The sequence below is a fragment of the Schistocerca nitens genome, chromosome 5, assembly GCF_023898315.1.
Source record: "Schistocerca nitens isolate TAMUIC-IGC-003100 chromosome 5, iqSchNite1.1, whole genome shotgun sequence".
Classification (NCBI taxonomy): domain Eukaryota; kingdom Metazoa; phylum Arthropoda; class Insecta; order Orthoptera; family Acrididae; genus Schistocerca; species Schistocerca nitens.
The window spans coordinates 540,596,054-540,615,772 of record NC_064618.1 but is presented as its reverse complement, the minus strand read 5'-3'; the positions used below and the strand labels follow the sequence as shown (position 1 = coordinate 540,615,772).

General features: G+C 42.0%; 1 protein-coding gene across 1 annotated transcript in view; it reads left to right on the top strand.

Moving 5' to 3' along the window:
* Nucleotides 1-210: 210 nt before the first annotated feature.
* The window catches only part of LOC126260154 (cadherin-23-like), a 370,016-nt gene continuing 350,507 nt past the window's right edge, over nt 211-19,719 (top strand). The window contains exon 1 of the mRNA XM_049957412.1: nt 211-266. The gene's annotated coding sequence lies outside the window, so the exon portion shown is untranslated. The remainder of the gene's footprint in view (nt 267-19,719) is intronic.

Sequence of the window (19,719 nt, the reverse complement as noted above, 5' to 3'; positions counted from 1 at the left end):
CCGGTGAGCTTATCGTTGCAAGAGCGTATCGCCAGTCATAGGAAGCTGTATTAATTACCCCTGAGTGTATCTAAAGCCCCTGAGTGTTTTCTTACCACCATCTTGTTTCAATAAATATAGATATTAGGACAGGAAACAGAGAAAAAAAGTTTTCTAACCGTCTCAGTGCTAAATTCGTTCCTATCTTTTGCAGGAGCTGTGACATATCACAAGAATCACCGCAGTGGATTTGAGTAACATTCTGATAAGCAGTGCGACCAGTTGAGGTAAGTGATGCACAAAATATTCATCTACTCCACGCCTTTGAAACGCGCAAATTGTCTCAACTAGGTCTGATTCAAGAGTGCGACTAGACTGCAATATTTATTTGGATTCCTACATGAACGTCAAGAAATGTAGTTTTATTCTTCCTATTCTGCGTAAACTGTCACCTAACCACACATACCTGATACTGTACGAAAATGCCTTTTTGCAAACCTTGACGATGATGAAGTCCCATACTCTTTGACAGAGCGTAGGGGACGATGCGGGAGACCCGCACCGCTGTACTAGGCAAGGTCCTAGCGGAGGTGGTTTGCCATAGCCTTCCTCCAATCGCAATGGGGATGAATGATGATGATGATGAAGACGACACAACAACATCCAGTCATTTCGAGGCAGGTGAAAATCACAGGTGAAAATCATTGAGCTCGCCGGGAATCAAACCCGGGACCCCGTGCTCGGGAAGCGAGAACGCTACCGCGGGACTATGATGAAACCTTATGGATCTCTGAACCCATGAGTTGCTAACAGGATGATAACACGATTCGCTTTGTTCGCTTAATAAATTTACAGTGATCATAATTGTTGCAAAAACCTTCCACAAAAATATTTTTGTGAAATTACTTGACCTCCATGAAATAGAATAATCATGATTTGTGTTAATTTATCTGCCATCAATCGACAGTAAAAGAAGATTATTGTATATGAAATACAACTGATATCGACAAAATTTCAAGATATATCTCCTATATGGCCCATTCATGATTTATTTTAGACCCTTTTTCCGCAATAAAGTCGCTACGTTGTCGATCTTTCATATCGTAATCTAATAGATACCACTGTGAGCCTTGTGTGTACCTTCTCTTCATTCCTTGTCTTCGTCACTAACGAAGAGTACTTGTGGGTTTATCACACTCTTTTTGAATCAACAGAAAATATATTACACGCATCTTCAAAGGACATTAATGTACCGTCATACGAAGAATAGCAACTATATTTCTAATAAACTCTAGTCACCAATCTTTTCAATCACGTTTTATCTGTCCTAACCTGTTTAATAATCACAAATGTCAGCTGTATGTAGTACTTATCCATACTAAATGAAGGGGAGATGTTTCAAAATGCCTGTCTTGAACTTCGTGATGGGTGCTAAAACCTTCCACAGGATAGTAGTAAATGTTTCACGCATTGCTGCCTTAACTGCAGACGTAGGCCAGTATCAATCTCTCCAGTCACGTGGTGCTTTATTTTTATGTTTCTGTTTTGGCGTGGTGAACTTGGGAATGTTAAAGATAATGCTTTTTGTCATAAGCACAACGGCCAAATTTTAGTCCCCTCCAAGACAGACCATACTAATACTGTGTAACATCGCCTTTGTGCATGATAAGAGGAAGAGAGTCTGCAAGTATATCGTATCCTTCTGAAGTACCGGTTGTGCTCTTTGTCATCCGTATTTTTTCACCTGTATTTTTGGACACCATTCACGTGGAAGTCCTCAAAGAGACAGAGATACGGTACGTTTGAATTAAAGAGCTCTCAGATGAAACCTGAGAGGTAAATAGCAACGAATCAATTCTCAAACACGAACCAAAGGCGTGCCACAGAGAAGTTGAATGTGGATAAGCAGGCTCATGAGCCTTCACCAACTTTGTATGAATTTCCTTAGAAAATGAAGAATTTTAGGAAGGCATTTTTTCTCATGTTCACACACATCATAATTATTTTGAAAAATTGCGTAAATAAAATTATTTCGGAGACCAAGTTGACATCTGACTTAAAGGGGGTAGGACATCAAACGGGCCGACTTGGAGCAGGAGCGGCACCACAGGACATTTTAATTTCCACTGTCTATACTTTATTTGTAAAATTCATAAAACTTTTTCAGCATAACCAGGAAGGATTCATGATTCACAATCACAGCAGGAAAGGTTCAAAAACATACAAAATAATTTTTTTTTTACATGTGAAATTTCATAATTTTTTTCACTTACTATTGGCTGCATTTGTTGCTACAGGCACACTTTTATTCATAAGTGAGAGAGATTCTTCCGTGAATTTTCACAGCATGCAAACAATGCTCACAGGTGTCTGAAAGTCTAGAATTTATTTAATTTATGAAAAAATTGCAGTTGTTTTTCTATCACAGTTTGCAATTTTTTTCTGGTTTCCCCATTACCTTCACTGAGAAAAACCGCACTCTTTAGCCTTTGACAGTTACTGTTTACATAACTACTAGTTTTCACGGTGAAGATAATTGCGAAACCAGAAAGTGACAAACTGTGAAAAAAACAACTGTACCTAAAAACACAGAAAACCAGAAAATCACAGCGTGTGATAAAAAGAATGAAAATTTATCAAAAAACACTGATAATGCTGTAACTTTAGCTTAACATGACTGGATAAAAGAAGAAAAGTTATGTTTTCTCAAGCGGATCCCATCCCGTAACAAATTTATTTGTAAGCAGAGAGTTTCAAACTCAAGATGAAAATCTCCTTTCAGATCACTGCACCTCGTCCAACTTTTTTTCCATTAATGGTTCCCATGCAGAATGTTCTGCAGAATCCCATTTACGGCTGTCACAGTCACTGGACTCACCTAGCTTCGCATATTCTTTGTGTGTTGAAATATATGAAACCATAGGGTGGGAAATCTGCTGAACGGAATGAACGTGCAAAAAATTTGTTCTTCAGTTCCCTCTGTTCTCCAATTGCTAAACAGCTTTCGTGAGCTGGTTCACTGTCGTACAAGGTGTACAACTTTGCTTCCGCCGTTTGCCGATAGGTGGCGACAACGGTAAGCAGCGGTCGAAAGAAACAGATCGCAGACATCAGGCAGTTAGCTTGGCCCTCGGTCAACGGAACCTCATTCAAACATAAATCGATTTGTGCCTGCATCATAAAGTTGTTCTTGATTGAAAAATGTCAGTTTACGAGCCTAATTCTCATCATTTGCGGGAGGTGTTACTGTTTTGTTGCAATACGAGTATGACTAAAACAGTGGCTGAGTCTCATCGAATGCTCTCAGGTACGTATGGTAAGGATGCTATTAGTGAAAGAACGTGTCGTGAGTGGTTTCAACGCTTCAAGAACGGTGATTTTAACGTCGTAGACCGGCATAGTGGTGCAAGAGAGAATGTTTTAGAAGATGCAGAATTGAAGACATTGCTGAGAGAAGACTCGCATCAAACTCAAGAAGAATTGGCACGATTAGTGGGAGTGACACAGCAAGCCATTTCAAAACGTCTCAAGGCTATGGGCAATGATTCAGGAAGAAGGAAGTTGTAGTTTATAATGATATTTTTCTTTATCGGTGCAGATGCACTGCTTACGTATTTTTCACACATTTGATGCTGAAGTCATTTACTGTTTTACATTGAGATCTATCTATGGTTTATTGTTACGTTTACAAAAGCTCCTGTAAATATCCGTATTCCTGTGGACTCTGGTTGTCCGGAGTTGAGAGTAGACGGTTCCATTATATAAATGACGTGGTCTTAATCGTATAAATAACAAACAAAAACTTCGAGTTCTGTTTATAATTATTCAGTACAACAAAAATAATAGAAGTATAATACAAGCTCGGTGCACTGGAACAGTTCACTGCTACCAGATTCACACTAGGCAAAACCAATACTGCACCATCGTGGAAACATGCACATATGTGGCTTTCAAAGTGTGTGCTACCTATAATCGTCGATATCGTGTGTAGACTGCCACCACAATCGCGCTAGTGCACACCGCCGTTGAGGCTGCTACTTCTATTCTAGTGACTTATTACATTCCCATGGCGTCAAGCAACCTCTTTTTCAGAATTAACGAAATTTCTTAGGAAGTACCATGTAATATTAAGTATGCTGATGGCCAGTTATACTAATAATTCAGTACATCCAGACGATATTGGGAGTATCTCACGAAAGTCTAGTTGTATTCTCTTACAAGTTGTGTTTGTAACATGTTAAACTGCACCGTGCTTAAAGCGAGTGGAGGGGATAAAACGACGTACAAAGAAAAATCAGTAGAAAATTTTCAAAATAAAATCAAACTCAATGCTGTCGTGGTGTATATCAAACGATACCATTTGATCAGAGGATTGCGAAACTGAAATAATATTTTGTCGAGATAAACTGTTGCAATTGTCAAAACTTCCTAGCAGATAAAAGTGCGTGCTGAATCGGGATTAGCAACCAGGACCTTCGTCTTTCGGGGGCGGGGTGGTGACGGGGGGGCTAACCAACCACGACTCACAGCAACTCCTCACAACGAAAGGCAAAGGTCCCGGCTTTGAGTCCCAGTCCGATACATAGTTTTAATCTGTTAAGAACTTTTATATCAGCGCACACTCCGCGGCAGAGGAAGAATTAATTATACGAGGGCTATTCAGTAAGTAGGGAAGGTTTCCGTGTGCCGGTGCTAGGCGCTCGCCGATCGCGTATATTTTGGTATGTGTCTGCTCGGCGGCTGAGTAAGCATCCATCCGTGCCAGCGGGAACACTCTGCGCGTCTGGTTTTTTGGATATTCGAATTTGAAATGTGCGCTGCAATCGAAAATCCAGCCAGTTGTGAGGTGCAGTCTGTGATACGGTTTTTGTTGGCAATAAACCTAGAACCTATAGAAATTTATCGTGAACTGTGCGAAGTGTACGGAGATAACGTAATGAGTGAATGTTCAGTCCGGAAATGGTGCATTCGGTTTAAAAATGGCCGAAACAACGTTCATGATGAAAAGAAGAGTAGACGTCCGAGCATTGTGACTGACGATCCTATCGCTAAAGTTAAAGAAACAATTCGTGAAAACCGTCGCTTTCGCTTTCTTTTCCACAAGTTTCACGGACTTTGTTGTTTGAAATTGTCACTCAAAAGCTAGGTTACCACAAATTATGTGCACGATGGGTGCCCAAGATGCTTACAGAGCACCACAAAGAACAGCGAAGGGGGGCAACGTTGATATTTCTGGAGGCCTACCACAAACATGGTGATTCATTACTGGATCGAATCGTAACCGGCGACGAGACTTGGGTGAAACACGTCAACTACGAGACAAAATTACAGTCCATGGAGAGGGGGCAAACAAGGTCCCCGAAAAACCGAAAAATATTTGCAGACCTTTTCAGCAAGGAAGTTGATGGTGACAGTGTTTTGGGATAGGCAGGGTGTGGTTCTTATTGATTTTCTTGAGCGTGGAGCAACCATAAATTCTGACCGGTACTGTCAAACTTTGCACAGCCTTAGAAGAGCAGTTCAAAACAGACACTGAGGAAGGCTGACATCCAAAATTTTGTTTTTGCACGACAATGCTCAACCTCACACCGCAAACCGCACTAAAGAACTCCTTACTTCATTCAAATGGGAAATTTTCCCTCACTCGCCCTACAGCCCCTATCTTGCACCAAGCGATTTCCACTTGTTTCCCAAGAGGAAAAACTGGCTTGGAACGTAGCGCTTTGTTGACGACGCAAAACTCCAGACGGGTGAGTGAAGTCTCATGCGGCAGAATTTTATGACGAAGGTCTTTCAAAGCTTGTTCACCGCTATGATAAGTGCCTCAATGTGTTTGGCGACTATGTGAAAAAGTAGTATGTCAGTCGTTCTTTCACATGTTTATAATAAAATGTATTTCTTATTCTTAGTTTTTTTTTTAATGCCAAACGTTCCCTACTTTCTGAATAGCCCTCGTATTACAATTATCCACGTAACTTTATCTTTTTTAACTAATTAATAATAATTATAATAATTAAGACGTGTCTTTTCAATAAAAATAGTTATCACAATCGAGGTATTTAGACCTCGTGATTCACCTGTAATACACCAGTGGCTTCAAAAGCTCTTTACAAAAATAGCATCAAACTTTAGATGAGCAGTGTTCTCATATCAGGCTTTGCGGGTCTAATCGATAGAAGCTAGCAGCCTTAAAAAGTATCACGTCACTGCGAATAGAAGGCGGTTCTGACATTCAATACGTGTTAGGGAAGTCCGGGAAGGTTTCTAAAAGACAAACCAAACGGGAGTACTTGAACTGCACCAAGAATTATGGTAAAGTAAATATAATCGGAAAGATCGCCAGCCGAGGTGGCCGAGTGGTTCTAGGCGCTACAGTCTGGAACCGCGCAACCGCTAGGTCGCAGGTTCGACTCCTGCCTCGGGCATGAATGTGTGTGATGTCCTTAGGTTAGTTAGGTTTAAGTAGTTCTAAGTCTAGGAGACTGATGACCTCAGAAGTTAAGTCCCATAGTGCTCAGAGCCATTTGAACCATTTTCGAAAAGATCGACATAGAAAGAGAGTGATAATAACAAGCAATTTTATGCACTGGCCGAAAGTGTCTGTCATGTTACATGACAACCAACTTTTATTATGTAGCGTTTAGGTTATGACAAACAAGGAGTTTTCACCTGAGAAAAAAAATGTTTGGAATAGATCGACAGGTCGCAATCAATCTTGAATTTACGAAGAAAGCGGCGTGTTGAACAGAATTGTATCAAAATTATTTGCTAAGTAATAAGTAAGAAGGATGAAGGTTCCATCAACGACGAGGCCATTGGAGACAGCTCGCAAGGTTTTCAAATTTCCTTCGTAGTGAAGGATTCCTTCTGCAGAGAGACGAAAGGAAACATGATTCGGGCCATCTACATGTATGGGAGGTGCCTGATGGGCTAATACCTGAGAGCGAATTCTAGAGATCCTGGTACTACCATAAGTAAATCTGTGCATGTCAGCTCAGAATTTTAGAACATGTTTTTTGCTCGCGTATCATGTCGTTTCTGGAAACCCAGAATCTACTCTGTAGGAATCAGCATGGATTCCATCGTGTGAGACCCAGCTCGCTTTATTTGTTCATGAGACCCAGAAAATATTAGATACAGGCTCCCATGTAGATGCTATTTTCCTTGACTTCCGGAAGGCGTTCGATACAGTTCCGCACTATCGCCTGATAAACAAAGTAAGAGTCTACGGAATATCAGACCAGCTGTGTGGCTGGATTGAAGAGTTTTTAGCAAACGGAACACAGCATGTTCTTCTCAATGGAGAGACATCTACAGACGTTAAAGTAACTTCTGGCGTGCCACAGGGGAGTGTTATGTGACCATTGCTTTTCACAATATATATAAATGACCTAGCAGATAGTGTCGGAAGTTCCATGCGGCTTTTCGCGGATGATGCTGTAGTATACAGAGAAGTTGCAGCATTAGAAAATTGTAGCCAAATGCAGGAAGATCTGCAGCGGATAGGCACTTGGTGCAGGGAGTGGCAACTGACCCTAACATAGACTAATGTATTGCGAATACATAGAAAGAAGGATCCTTTATTGTACGATTATATGATAGCGGAACAAACACTGGTAGCAGTTACTTCTGTAAAATATCTGGGAGTATGCGTGCAGAACGATTTGAAGTGGAATGATCATATAAAATTAATTGTTGATAACGCGAGTACCAGGTTAAGATTCATTGGGAGAGTCCTTAGAAAATGTAGTCCATCAACAAAGGAGGTGGCTTACAAAACACTCGTTCGACCTATAGGCCTACTTGAGTATTGCTCATCAGTGTGGGATCCGTACCAGGTCGGGTTGACGGAGGAGATAGAGAAAATTCAAAGAAGAGCGGCGCGTTTCGTCACAGGGTTATTTGGTAAGCGTGATAGCGTTACGGAGATGTTTAGCAAACTCAAGTGGCAGACTCTGCAAGAGAGGCGCTCTGCATCGCGGTGTAGCTTGCTGTCCAGGTTTCGAGAGGGTGCGTTTCTGGATGAGGTATCGAATGTATTGTTTCCCCTTGCTTATACCTCCCGAGGAGATGACGAATGTAAAATCAGAGAGATTCGAGCGCGCACGGAGGCTTTCCGGCAGTCGTTCTTCCCGCGAACCATACGCGACTGGAACAGGAAAGGGAGGTAATGACAGTGGCACGTAAAGTGCCCTCCGCCACACACCGTTGGGTGGCTCGCGGAGTATGAATGTAGATGTAGATGTAGAATCCTCACAGCTGATCTGCGAGCCGTGGGGCCAGCAACCTATCCGCCCAGCGCCGATCCAGCTGAAGGTCTGGTCCAGCAGCAGCAGCAGCTGCCTGAGGCGGGGACACGGCGGCAGCTTTGTGGGCCGTGGTCGGTGGGCCGCGCCGGCCGACCTTCAACTTGAGCCGGCGCGCTCTGCCTGCGCCCGTCTGACCTCCTTCGCCCGCGCCGCGGCCACGCTGCCTGCGCACACTCAACACCTCCTTCGGGAGGCCGTAACCATCCTACATAAGTGTGTCACCCGTACTCGCCGAGCCGTCTGCACGTGACGTTTGTATTGGGGGTGTGTTCTCGAACGCCGAGTCACGCTCCTCCGCAGTGGAAACTCGGCAGGCTGTAATGATCCCCGATCTGTGTGTCATATCTTTTCGTGTGTGTGTGTTGGGGTTTATGGGCTATATATCTTTTCGTCGAACCGTCACATCATAGCGTGGGAGCTCTCTTGTGACTGCTGTAATACCCGGAAGGAGAACAACTCCGGTACTGGAGCGTAGAACTTACGTGTGCTTGCAGACTGCTGTCGTCTGTATTGTCCACCACAATGGAAAATCTTTCGCTTGAACTTTATGTGCTCAACCATCGCATAGTATCAGCTGTGGAAAAACAGATTATGTGTCTCGGGTTTTTTTTAATCTCAAAGTGATCCTAGCATATTTTATGGCGATAGAATGTAAAATATTTTCACAAAAATAATACTGATCCATTGAAGGCCCATGCACAATATTGCAATTACAACTCCATAGTCGCTCGCTATTACCAAATTACGTGTAAGATGTAATTATGTACTATCAATGTTTGAAATATGAAGACATATACACTACTGGCCATAAAAAATTGCTACACCACGAAGATGGCGTGCTACAGACGCGAAATTTAACCGACAGGAAGAAGATGCTGTGATACACAAATTATCAGCTTTTCAGAGCATTCACACAAGGTTGGCGCCGGTGGCGACAACTACAACGTGCTGACATGAGGAAAGTTTCCAACCGATTTCTCATACACAAACAGCAGTTGACCGGCGTTGCCTGGTGAAACGTTGTTGTGATGCCTCGTGTAAGGAGGAGAAACACGTACCATCACGTTTCCGACTTTGATAAAGGTCGTATTGTAGCTTGTCGCGATTGCGGTTTATCGCATCGCGCGTTGGTCGAGATCCAATGACTGTTAGCAGAATATGGAATCGGTGGGTTCAGAAGGGCAATACGGAACGCCGTGCTGGATCCCAACGGCCTCGTATCACTAGCAGTCGAGATGACAGGCATCTTATCCACATGGCTGTAACGGATCGTGCAGCCACGTCTCGATCCCTGAGTTAACAGATGGGGACGTTTGCAAGACAACAACCATCTGCACGAACAGTTCGACGACGTTTGCAGCAGCATGGACTATCAGCACGGAGACCATGGCTGCGGTTACCCTTGACGCTGCATCACAGACAGGAGGGCCTGCGATGGTGTACTCAGCAACGAACCTGTGTGCACCTTGATCCTCAAATATTTTTTTCTTAGCCCTTTCATCCAAAGTCAAACGTTCGATTCTGACATTAATTCTATAAACATACGTAACTACTTTATTAATTATTACTGAAGCATATTTGTTAGAAAAAAACTTGAATTCATCCGTTATATCATAATGCTGCAATTTGGCAAAGTTCTTCGCCTTTTCGTCATGTTTTTCACTAATACCCATTTTGCCATACTCAAATCGTAGACCATCAGTTTGCGTAAATTCTGTGCGCAACCTACACATAAGACCAAAATAAGGTCTACTGAGATTCGTCCGTCGGCGTATCCAACGCCTCGGGCGTGCAGCGCCAAACTTCCGGATCATCCTCATCCGACGATATGCAAACGACCTCCTCCGGGGTTTCCACATCCGACGAATCCGACGCATCCAGTTCCGCCTTCAAAGAACGACAATGCAAAATGTGACAGTCAGCGTGAATAACATTCAAACGTGAAATAAGAGCTTCGTCACCGATATTAAACTCGTTTGATGCAAATATCACCAAACCACGATGCTGTATAACCATACCAGGTTTATTTTTTACATTAACAGTAACAGGTCTTCCTTCAACAATACGCTTCAAAGTAGAAGCATACTGCCTCCACCTAGACCACTCGAATTCCTCAAAAACAATAACATTATGTACACGTGCATCATATCCGCCAAATCCGAATTCAGAACAAAACGGCAGATAAATATGCTGCTTTCGTGAAATGATTTTTTCTATTAAGGTGGACTTGCCAATATTTGTATCGCCATAGAGGTACAATTGTTTCTTACGCACCTCCGTGGACCGAAAGGCCTTGTTATACCACCGTACAACATCATCTGAATCCAGGTTCTGTTTACAGCATCATGATGGTCGCATCCGTGTTTGGCGACATCGCGGTGAACGCACATTGGAAGCGTGTATTCGTCATGGCCATACTGGCGTATCACCCGCCGTGATGGTATGGGGTGCCATTGGTTACACGTCTCGGTCACCTCTTGTTCGCATTGACGGCACTTTGAACGGTGGACGTTACATTTCAGATGCTCTATCCTTCATTCGATCCCTGCGAAACTCTACATTTCAGCAGGATAATGCATGACCGCATGGTGCATGTCCTGTACGGGCCTTTCTGGATACACAAAATGTTCGACTGCTGCCCTGGCCAGCACATTCTCCAGATTTCTCACCAACTGAAAAGTCTGGTCAACGGTGGCCGAGCAACTGGCTCGTCACAATACGCCAGTCACTACTCTTGATGAACTGTGGTATCGTGTTGAAGCTGCATGGGCAGCTGTACCTGTAAATGTCATCCAAGCTCTGTTTGACTCAATGCCCATGCATATCGAGGCCGTTATTATGGCCAGAGGTGGTTGTTCTGGGTACTGGTTTCTCAGGATCTATGCACCAAAATTGCGTGAAAATGTAATCACATGTCAGTTCTAGTATAATATATTTGTGCAATGAATACCTGTTCATCATCTGCGTTTCTTCTTGGTGTAGCAATTTTAATGGCCAGTAGTGTATATTGTTTAGTTTGATTAATTCCATAAATTATTTTAACACAAAATATTCATATACCACACACTATGTAACAATACTGTAATTAATTAATGTTGTTGTTGTTGTGATCTTCAGTCCAGAGACTGGTTTGATGCAGCTCTCCATGCTACTCTATCCTGTGCAAGTTTCTTCATCTCCCAGTACCTACTGCAACCTACATCCTTCTGAATCTGTTTAGCGTACTCATGTCTTGGTCTCCCTCTACGATTTTTACCCTCCGTGCTGCCCTCCAATACTAAACTGGTGATCCCTTGATGCCTCAGAATATGCTCTACCAACCGATCCCTTCTTCTAGTCAAGTTGTGCCACCAATTTCTCTTCTCTCCAATTCTATTCAGTACCTCCCTATTAGTTATGTGACCTACCCATCGAATCTTCAGCATTCTTCTGTAGCACCACATTTCGAAAACTTCTATTCTCTTCTTCTACAAACAGTTTATCGTCCATGTTTCACTTCCATACATGGCTACAATCCACACAAATACTTTCAGAAACGACTTCCTGACACTTAAGTCTATACACGATGTTAACAAAAATTAATTATTAATTAATATGATGTGTAATATCACTTACAAGGAACTGTGCTAGAAACAAGCTTCTACTTGCTCTCCACATCATGTGATGAACTCCCGTTACACAACACTCTTGCTCTGTCGTGTTCTTTACAGACGAAATTGTGACACTCATCACATTGTTGATTCAATTTCCTGTCCTCAGGGAACACACCTTTCTCGTTCAAGTTTGGAACACTGCTTGTGATTGTAGTCTAAGGTGACTAGACATAAAATATGTGAAGTTTCACATATTACATTCCCTGAAACATGCTTGTGCAGATCTGGTGGTACTATATCACATGTTACCTGTCCACTTCAAAATATAAGATTAGGCGCACTAGTTTTCTGAATACTGTTACCATCTTCTTCACATTCACTTACAACCACTTCGTCTCCGACCTGTATATCTTCCTTTATCATATCTACATCAGCATCACTATCATCCTCGTTGCCAAAAACTGATTCATTATCACTATCACTCTTCTGTACATCTGCTCGCGACTGTAGCTCCTTTCGAAACGTATATCATCATCCGTGACCAATACAATGTAATACCACGGCTTATTTAAACAAAAAGCAGTTCCCAACTGTGAATTTCTCATAACAGTGCACCTGTATGTATTTTCTATGAATTGTTTATAACAATGGACATATAAATGTCGATTTAGTAAGTGCATTGTTGCCAAGTTTTTATTGTAGTAATAAAGCTGAAATATAACATTAAAAATCATATAATGTGTACTCAGTCCTAACAGATCTTGGAAGGCCCAACGGTACTGATCGACCGCCGTGTCATCCTCAGCCTGTTGGTGGATATGGACAGGCATGTGGTCAGTACACTGCTCACCCAGACGTTGTTAGTTTACGTGATCGAAGCCGCTGCTACTCAATCAAGTAGCTCCAAAATTCGTCTCAGAAGGTCCGAGGGCGCAGTGCTCGGTAAACCACACGGTTACCCATCCACGTGCTAGCCAAGCCCAACAGCGCTTATCTTCGGTGATCTAACATAAACCGATGTTATCACTGCGGCAAGGCCGTTGTATACCTGGGGTGTTTTGTGACCGTATTGTAAAAATTTCAAATTAATGTACTTCTTCTTTCGCTTACGCATATGTCCGGCAGGGATCGCAGGGTCGGCGTGGTTAGAACGGATTTGGCAACGTTAGTTTTAGGGGTGGCCAGATTCCCTTCCTGCAGCCACACCGTACCACCCTGGACGAAATCAGTGTGCCCCAACTGTCTGCGTCTAGTGTAAATCGTGAAATAGTGTACTTCGAACCGTGATATAACCATAAATATGTTATCCGTTTATAATAAAAAGTCCATAAAAAGCATATCTGGAGGATGAGAAGTCTATATGTACTTTAATTATGGAGCATTTCTAGGTTATTTCACGTACTAAAAGCAGAATTTAACAAAAGAGAGTGTGTTTGCAGTTTTGATCGTACACTCACCTGCTTTTCAAGCCATCGACCTCGACATCTCAGCGAAGGGCTTCGTCGTACAACATCTGAGACGTATTCCTTCTTAAGCTGCTACAATCACTGCTGAGTGTGTCATCTACCTCAGCATTATATGTTACGGGAATTTAGAAATAATTTTTATCATTGACACATTACAAAAATTCTGTCTTATTTTGCTTTTGAGTGTCGATGAGTATCTTTCATCTAGTCACACATTTCCTCTAATCTTACACTTCGTGTGAACAGTATTAACCTGTAATTTTGCTTCGATTTTCACATACCGCCAGATTTGCCCCAAGGAAACGGGGACGGTAATGTCTCGGTCCTAACAGAAAAAGTGTTTACGATGCCAAACAGCACGGAGCCCAGTTTCTCACGGGTGTCGCTGTGGTTTCACCGTCATGCTACAGCCTCGTCTCAGTTCCCACGCAGTGAAACCGCCGTAGCAGCAGCAGCAACGGACGCGACAAGCTGGCGACTCCGCGATTCTGACCGCTGAGTCGCGGGCCTGTTTCTCCCGCTACGCCCCCTGCAGCCTCAAGACAGATTCAGGTCCAGTAATGGGAGCAACCGAATGAAAACAATCGATTTAGTCTGCTGTTGGAAAACAGTCGACTCATTCGGTTTTAGTTGTATGTATCGCTTGAATTATTCATTCGTTCTTTTGGATGCAACTCGTATGAGGGAACAACCAAATGAAAACATTCACCACAGTCGCCAGATCCCCAAAGCAGTTAATTATGAGCGGAAACATTCCATCGTTTTGGTTTTGTCAAATCATTATTGTCGACGCCACTTTGTCATCTGCGGTCGTCGCTGTTATTGTCATTTCTATATTTACCGTTTATTGAAGGACAAAAAGTACCTATAAGTTAAGTTTTACGCCCATGTTTGTGACAAGATGTTTACTTAATAGTGAACTTTGTGTCTGCCGGCCGGTGTGGCCGTGCGGTTAAAGGCGCTTCAGTCTGGAACCGCGTGACCGCTACGGTCGCAGGTTCGACTCCTGCCTCGGGCATGGATGTGTGTGATGTCCTTAGGTTAGTTAGGTTTAAGTAGTTCTAAGTTCTAGGGGACTGATGACCACAGATGTTAAGTCCCATAGTGCTCAGAGCCATTTGAACCATTTGAACTTTGTGTCTTGGTCAGAATACCGAAACGCTCAGTGGCAGGAAGGAAGGATGGAAGTGGCGTTTAACGTCCCGTCGACATCGAGATCATTAGGGACGAAGCACAAGCTCGGATTTTTGTAAAGACTGGAAAGTAAACCGGCCGTGACCTGTCAAAGTAGCCATCCGGGCATTTGCCTGGACCGACTTAAAGAAATCATAAAAAACCTAAATCTGGATGGTTGGACTCGGGTTTGAACCGCTGTTCCCGACCGTGAGTCCAGTGTGCTAACCTCGCTTATCTCTCAGTGGCGTAGGAATGGAAGATATTATATGACTGTAATAAAAAATGATCCGCAAGCTAAACAGAATGCGATATGCAGTATCTGAAAGTATGATTCACATTCTGCAACTACGAGTGTATTAAGAAAATTCAAAGCAAATTAACAAATGGCTCTGAACACTATGGGACTTAACTACTGAGGTCATCAGTCCCCTAGAACTTAGAACTACTTAAACCTAACTAACCTAAGGACATTACACACATCCATGCCCGAGGCAGGATTCGAACCTGCGACCGTAGCGGTCGCGCGGTTCCAGACTGTAGCGCCTAGAACCGCTCGGCCACACCGTCCGGCAAAGCAAATTAACAAGTGAAGACAAATATTTCTCACGAAAAGGAAAGAATACTTCCGACGAATGACAGCGTATGCTTAAAAAGCATGTGATTAAGTCACCTAAAGTATGAAAAGATTGTATCAAATATGCCTTCTGTTAGCGGCAACTCAGCATTTACCTAAAGTGACGTATCGGTGATGGGTACAAACCAGCGCGAAGAGAGAGAAAGGGCTCCAATAAATGTAAACAAAAAAGTAATTGTTCATTTATTCAGACATAAATTTATAATGTAGCTCCAGTCACTAATCTTTTTAAACCAATCTAAAATCCATTTTTAATGTCAGAACTACGAAAAATTGGTATTTAAGTAAATAAACACAGAAATTTTGAAAATACTTCATTTTTAGAAAATATAGGCTACTTCTTGCTCTCCTCTGTTTGACATAAGATACGTTATTTGTCTCTAAAAAGTTGACAAATCTAGGCATGCTTCACGTATAACTGGAAAAGTACGTAAGTGGAATCGCGCAAACCCGGAGACTGGATGATCACATTCGCTTAACCCACTCAGCAATCAGAGTCTTGTGTCAGTCGTTTGTCTCACTTTGAGTGACAACACTCAAAACACGGAGAATGAGTGTAAAGCAATCATGTAGGTAACGTGACCGCAAAGACAACTTTCATTCGCTTGTTTCATTAGACTGAAAAAAATCGACTGAACGAAAAAACCAACGACTGGACATCCCGTTGCTAAAATCAGTTGATTGTCCCATAACAGTTCAGGGCTCACGCCACTTCACCGCAATCGTTCCTCCATAGGACTCGAGACAACACAGATATACGAATAATCGAGTATCATAATTCCTTCCGACGCTGCAAAATTTCGTCGTATCGTTCTTGAGACGGAAGCACGGACAAATTATAAAACAATTATTCCAAACGGTTTAAGCTGTTAACGCACAGATTTGTACAGCTCAAATCAGTCAAAGTCACTGAAATATCTTCTGTCAAAGTAACAAAATAGAGAATCATCGTTTCTTCTATGACAGCTTCGCAAACCTTAACGTAATTGTTATCCAACTGGAGAGAGTTATTCTAATTTTACATGGTCAGGTGTTTCTTTCAAATTGGTCCTAGACGTTAGTCACCTGGGGATATACATTCAATATTGATGGTGACTTGATCTTTCGTGCTACACGAGTGTTACTGAGATGATCTTTTTTTCCTTTGTGGGCTATATAGGGGACAGTGTTATAACTAGAACACTTGTCAGATCTGTAAATAGAAATGAAATGAAATATACTTTACAATTCCATTTTGAAATGACAGCATTCACTTTATGCGTGCTGCAGTCTTTTTGTGAATTTAAGACAACCGGTTTCGATAGACTTTGGTGTAATCTTCAGGTCGCAAAAATCTTTTTGTTGTGAAACATGTTCATTTTACGTTAAACCACACGTCAAATTGTTCAACGTAAAATGGACCTGTTTCACAACAAAAAGATGTTTTAGATCGGAATGACAGCGAAGTCTGTCGAAACCGTTTGTCTTAAAGAACCATTTTATGCTATCTGGACTGCTGAATGTTTTTTAGCAAGTAAATACAGATCGCTCCCTCAGAACCCTCAAAATAAGAAAATTCAGTCAAATTTATAAGTACTGCAATCGAGAAAATCTTGTCAGTACTGTTTTTCACAGGCTGTGTGTCACATCGCTACTCTACTGCACACCAGCACTCAGTAAGTGAAACCAAATTAAGAAGTATGATCAAAACCAGTTACAAATTAAAAACATTTTGAAATTGGAAACTAACAGATTCCCATTCCCAAGATAGGAAACACTATTAAGACATTAAAGAAACTCAGTTCATTTTCAACTATCACGTGTTCCATGCTAGAAGTGTTCCTTTACAATGTACATAATGGGGCACGAACGACGAAGTATGGTTTAACCGACCACGCGTTATATAACTACGCGTAGTTTTAGAAGTATACTGAATTTTACTCGCTGTAAAACTGAGGAATTAACAGTATCTTCCAAACAGCTTTGATATACGAGTATTATACAGCCCTTAAATATGTACAGCTCGTAATACTTACAAACGCTCACAACCTCATGTTTCACAACAGCTGAAACGATAGAAAATGCCGGAAACTGTTCATGGCGGTTTCCTTTGAAACACCAAGCAGGAAACATCGTGTGTCCCTAGGTGCACTGTCGCTCAGGCACTCCGCCCTCCCATACTGCTGCGACTTACTCTCTGAGTTGTTGAATATAGGAAAAGGAAGAGCACTGCCCACGAAAGGGAGGTATCCAAGTTATAATAACCCTTTAAACGTTTCCTAGATGTTTAAACTACGTTTACTCCACAACAGCACAAAGAAATTCAGAAACAACATTAAGCCATTTGGAAGACGTACTTTCCGATATACACTTTCATTCGGCACTGTTCATCACCACCACTTGCAGGCAACTGCTTATTGGCAGATTCCTTACAAAACTGCTGTCTCCATCTGGTCCTATTCCAGACCAACTGCTCTGTAGTCTGGTGCCTTCCTCTTTTCGCTACATCTAATATCTTTATTCTTTTTCTTCCTAGTTTCCTCCGTCCCCCCTCTGTGCCTTCGATAGATGTATCCTTTTCCGTTACTTCACCGTTCTTCTGATTATCCTCCCATTTTATTTTTTCAATTCTGTCTTCTTCAGTATCCAGCGTTCAGAGGCGTATAGAAAAACACTCCGTATGAAGCATTTAACCAACTGTTACTTTTTCTAGAAAACCTGCTTTTCCATTGCAATTCTTGATTTTATTTCTTTTCCACTTGTTCAGTTATCAGTTAGCATGCTTCCTAAATATCTGTACCGTGCAAGCAGTTCAATTTCACCTTCTGCTGTGTTCACTTTCATATCCTCTTTATCATGTACACTCAGTACCTTGATTTTCTAGTTTTTGATCTTCATTTCTGTACTGTCAGTTCTTCAATATCGTGAGAGTGCATCTGCGGACAGAGGGAGAAATTTAGACCAGTTGGCGTCTGAACTGGATTCGAACTCGGATGACTCAACTGGTAGAACACTGTCTGTGAAAAATAGATGTCCCAAATCGATCCCCAGCCTGGGGCACGGTTTCAGTTAGACACAGATTTTCACGGCTAGCTTCGGTGTATTAGCCTGTGGTGAGAAAAATGAGAATCAAAGCTATGCGCCATATTAACTAGTTGTGATTTGATGGTTTGCAACACCATCCAGCTTGCTAATAGCGACGTTTGTCACCTTCTCAGACTATAAGACGTGGAAAAATAAAATAAAACCTCGGAAACAGAAATCTAACGACACAAAGACATCTAATGCATGTAACTTACTCCTCTAATCTTCTTATACTGCCCATACAGGGCAGCCGTATCTCATTAACACAAAATATTGAATCAAATAACAATTCAGATACCGCACAGCGCAATCCTAGCAAAAGCCTCCTAGATATGCCTCGTCACTGACTTCGATAACTGCTATAAAGATGTTTTATGTGTACCGATTTTAATCGTAAGGTATGGTTGTGAAGGCAAAAGTGAAGATGAAATCTGTACGAAACAGATGGCTTTCAGGTCTATAATACACTAAACGGGATGTCATGATTAACTTTTGTGCGCATCAAGTTAATCTCCCACATCAGCATGTTAATGCTTCGAACACTATGAAGCACTGCAAGTAGGTTTTGCAATTATCTGAGATTGCTGACGTACCGTCAAGCGGTGAAAATGTTCTCTCTATCGATTAAATTCCAGTAATGACAAACCTTTACATCTTCACAGTTCAAATGGCTGTTCTTCATCGAGGGGAAAGAGGAGAGAGGAAAATTGTAGAAGACAGGGACTGGACTGATAGCGGAGATTATTCAAAAGATTTAAAATACTTACACCATAGACTGGCACTATACAGTAAGGCATGGAGAACTGCATCAGACTCGTTGGAACAAAGATAACCAGAAACCTCGTGGGTATGCTAGTCTTCCAGTCCCATCGCAGGTAAAAGGATTATGTACTATACTTTGCGTGTATTCTAATCAGCCTTTTAGAAGACTACATGTCCTAACAGTAATAATCTATGAATAAATATCACTGAATTTGTGACTGACAATTAGAATGTGTTTACAAGAACCTGTACATCGTAAACTGTACATTACCTTAAAGTAAAATTTAAAACTCCCTTTCTGCCGTCGATTCTCTTACTAGCATAGAATCGTTGTTCTTTCAGGGAGGCAGAAATACAGTGGGCAAGTGTCAGTTAATGTTAAGGAACACAAAGAACTTACACCATAATAGCGCAAATAATTCGAGTCTAAGCAAAAATCTCGAGTTTATTCGCTCAGATCAAAGAAACCTGTTACTAGGAGCATACAGAAGGACAGACTGTTTTATGAGCGTCCGTTTTCATTTTGTGAGTTCTCTCACAACTTTACCTGACAACGTTCCAAACAAAAGCTCACAAGGACAGCTTTCACTGACTTCCGTCGGAAACCTTTGTTTTAATTGGGCAGTAAAAGCTACAGCCTATGCGAACTCTGACAACTGTTCCAGATTTCCCGTTCCGATAACACGACACTAAGATTTCTACACTGCTATCCTGTCCTCTGAGGGAGGGCCCGTCCC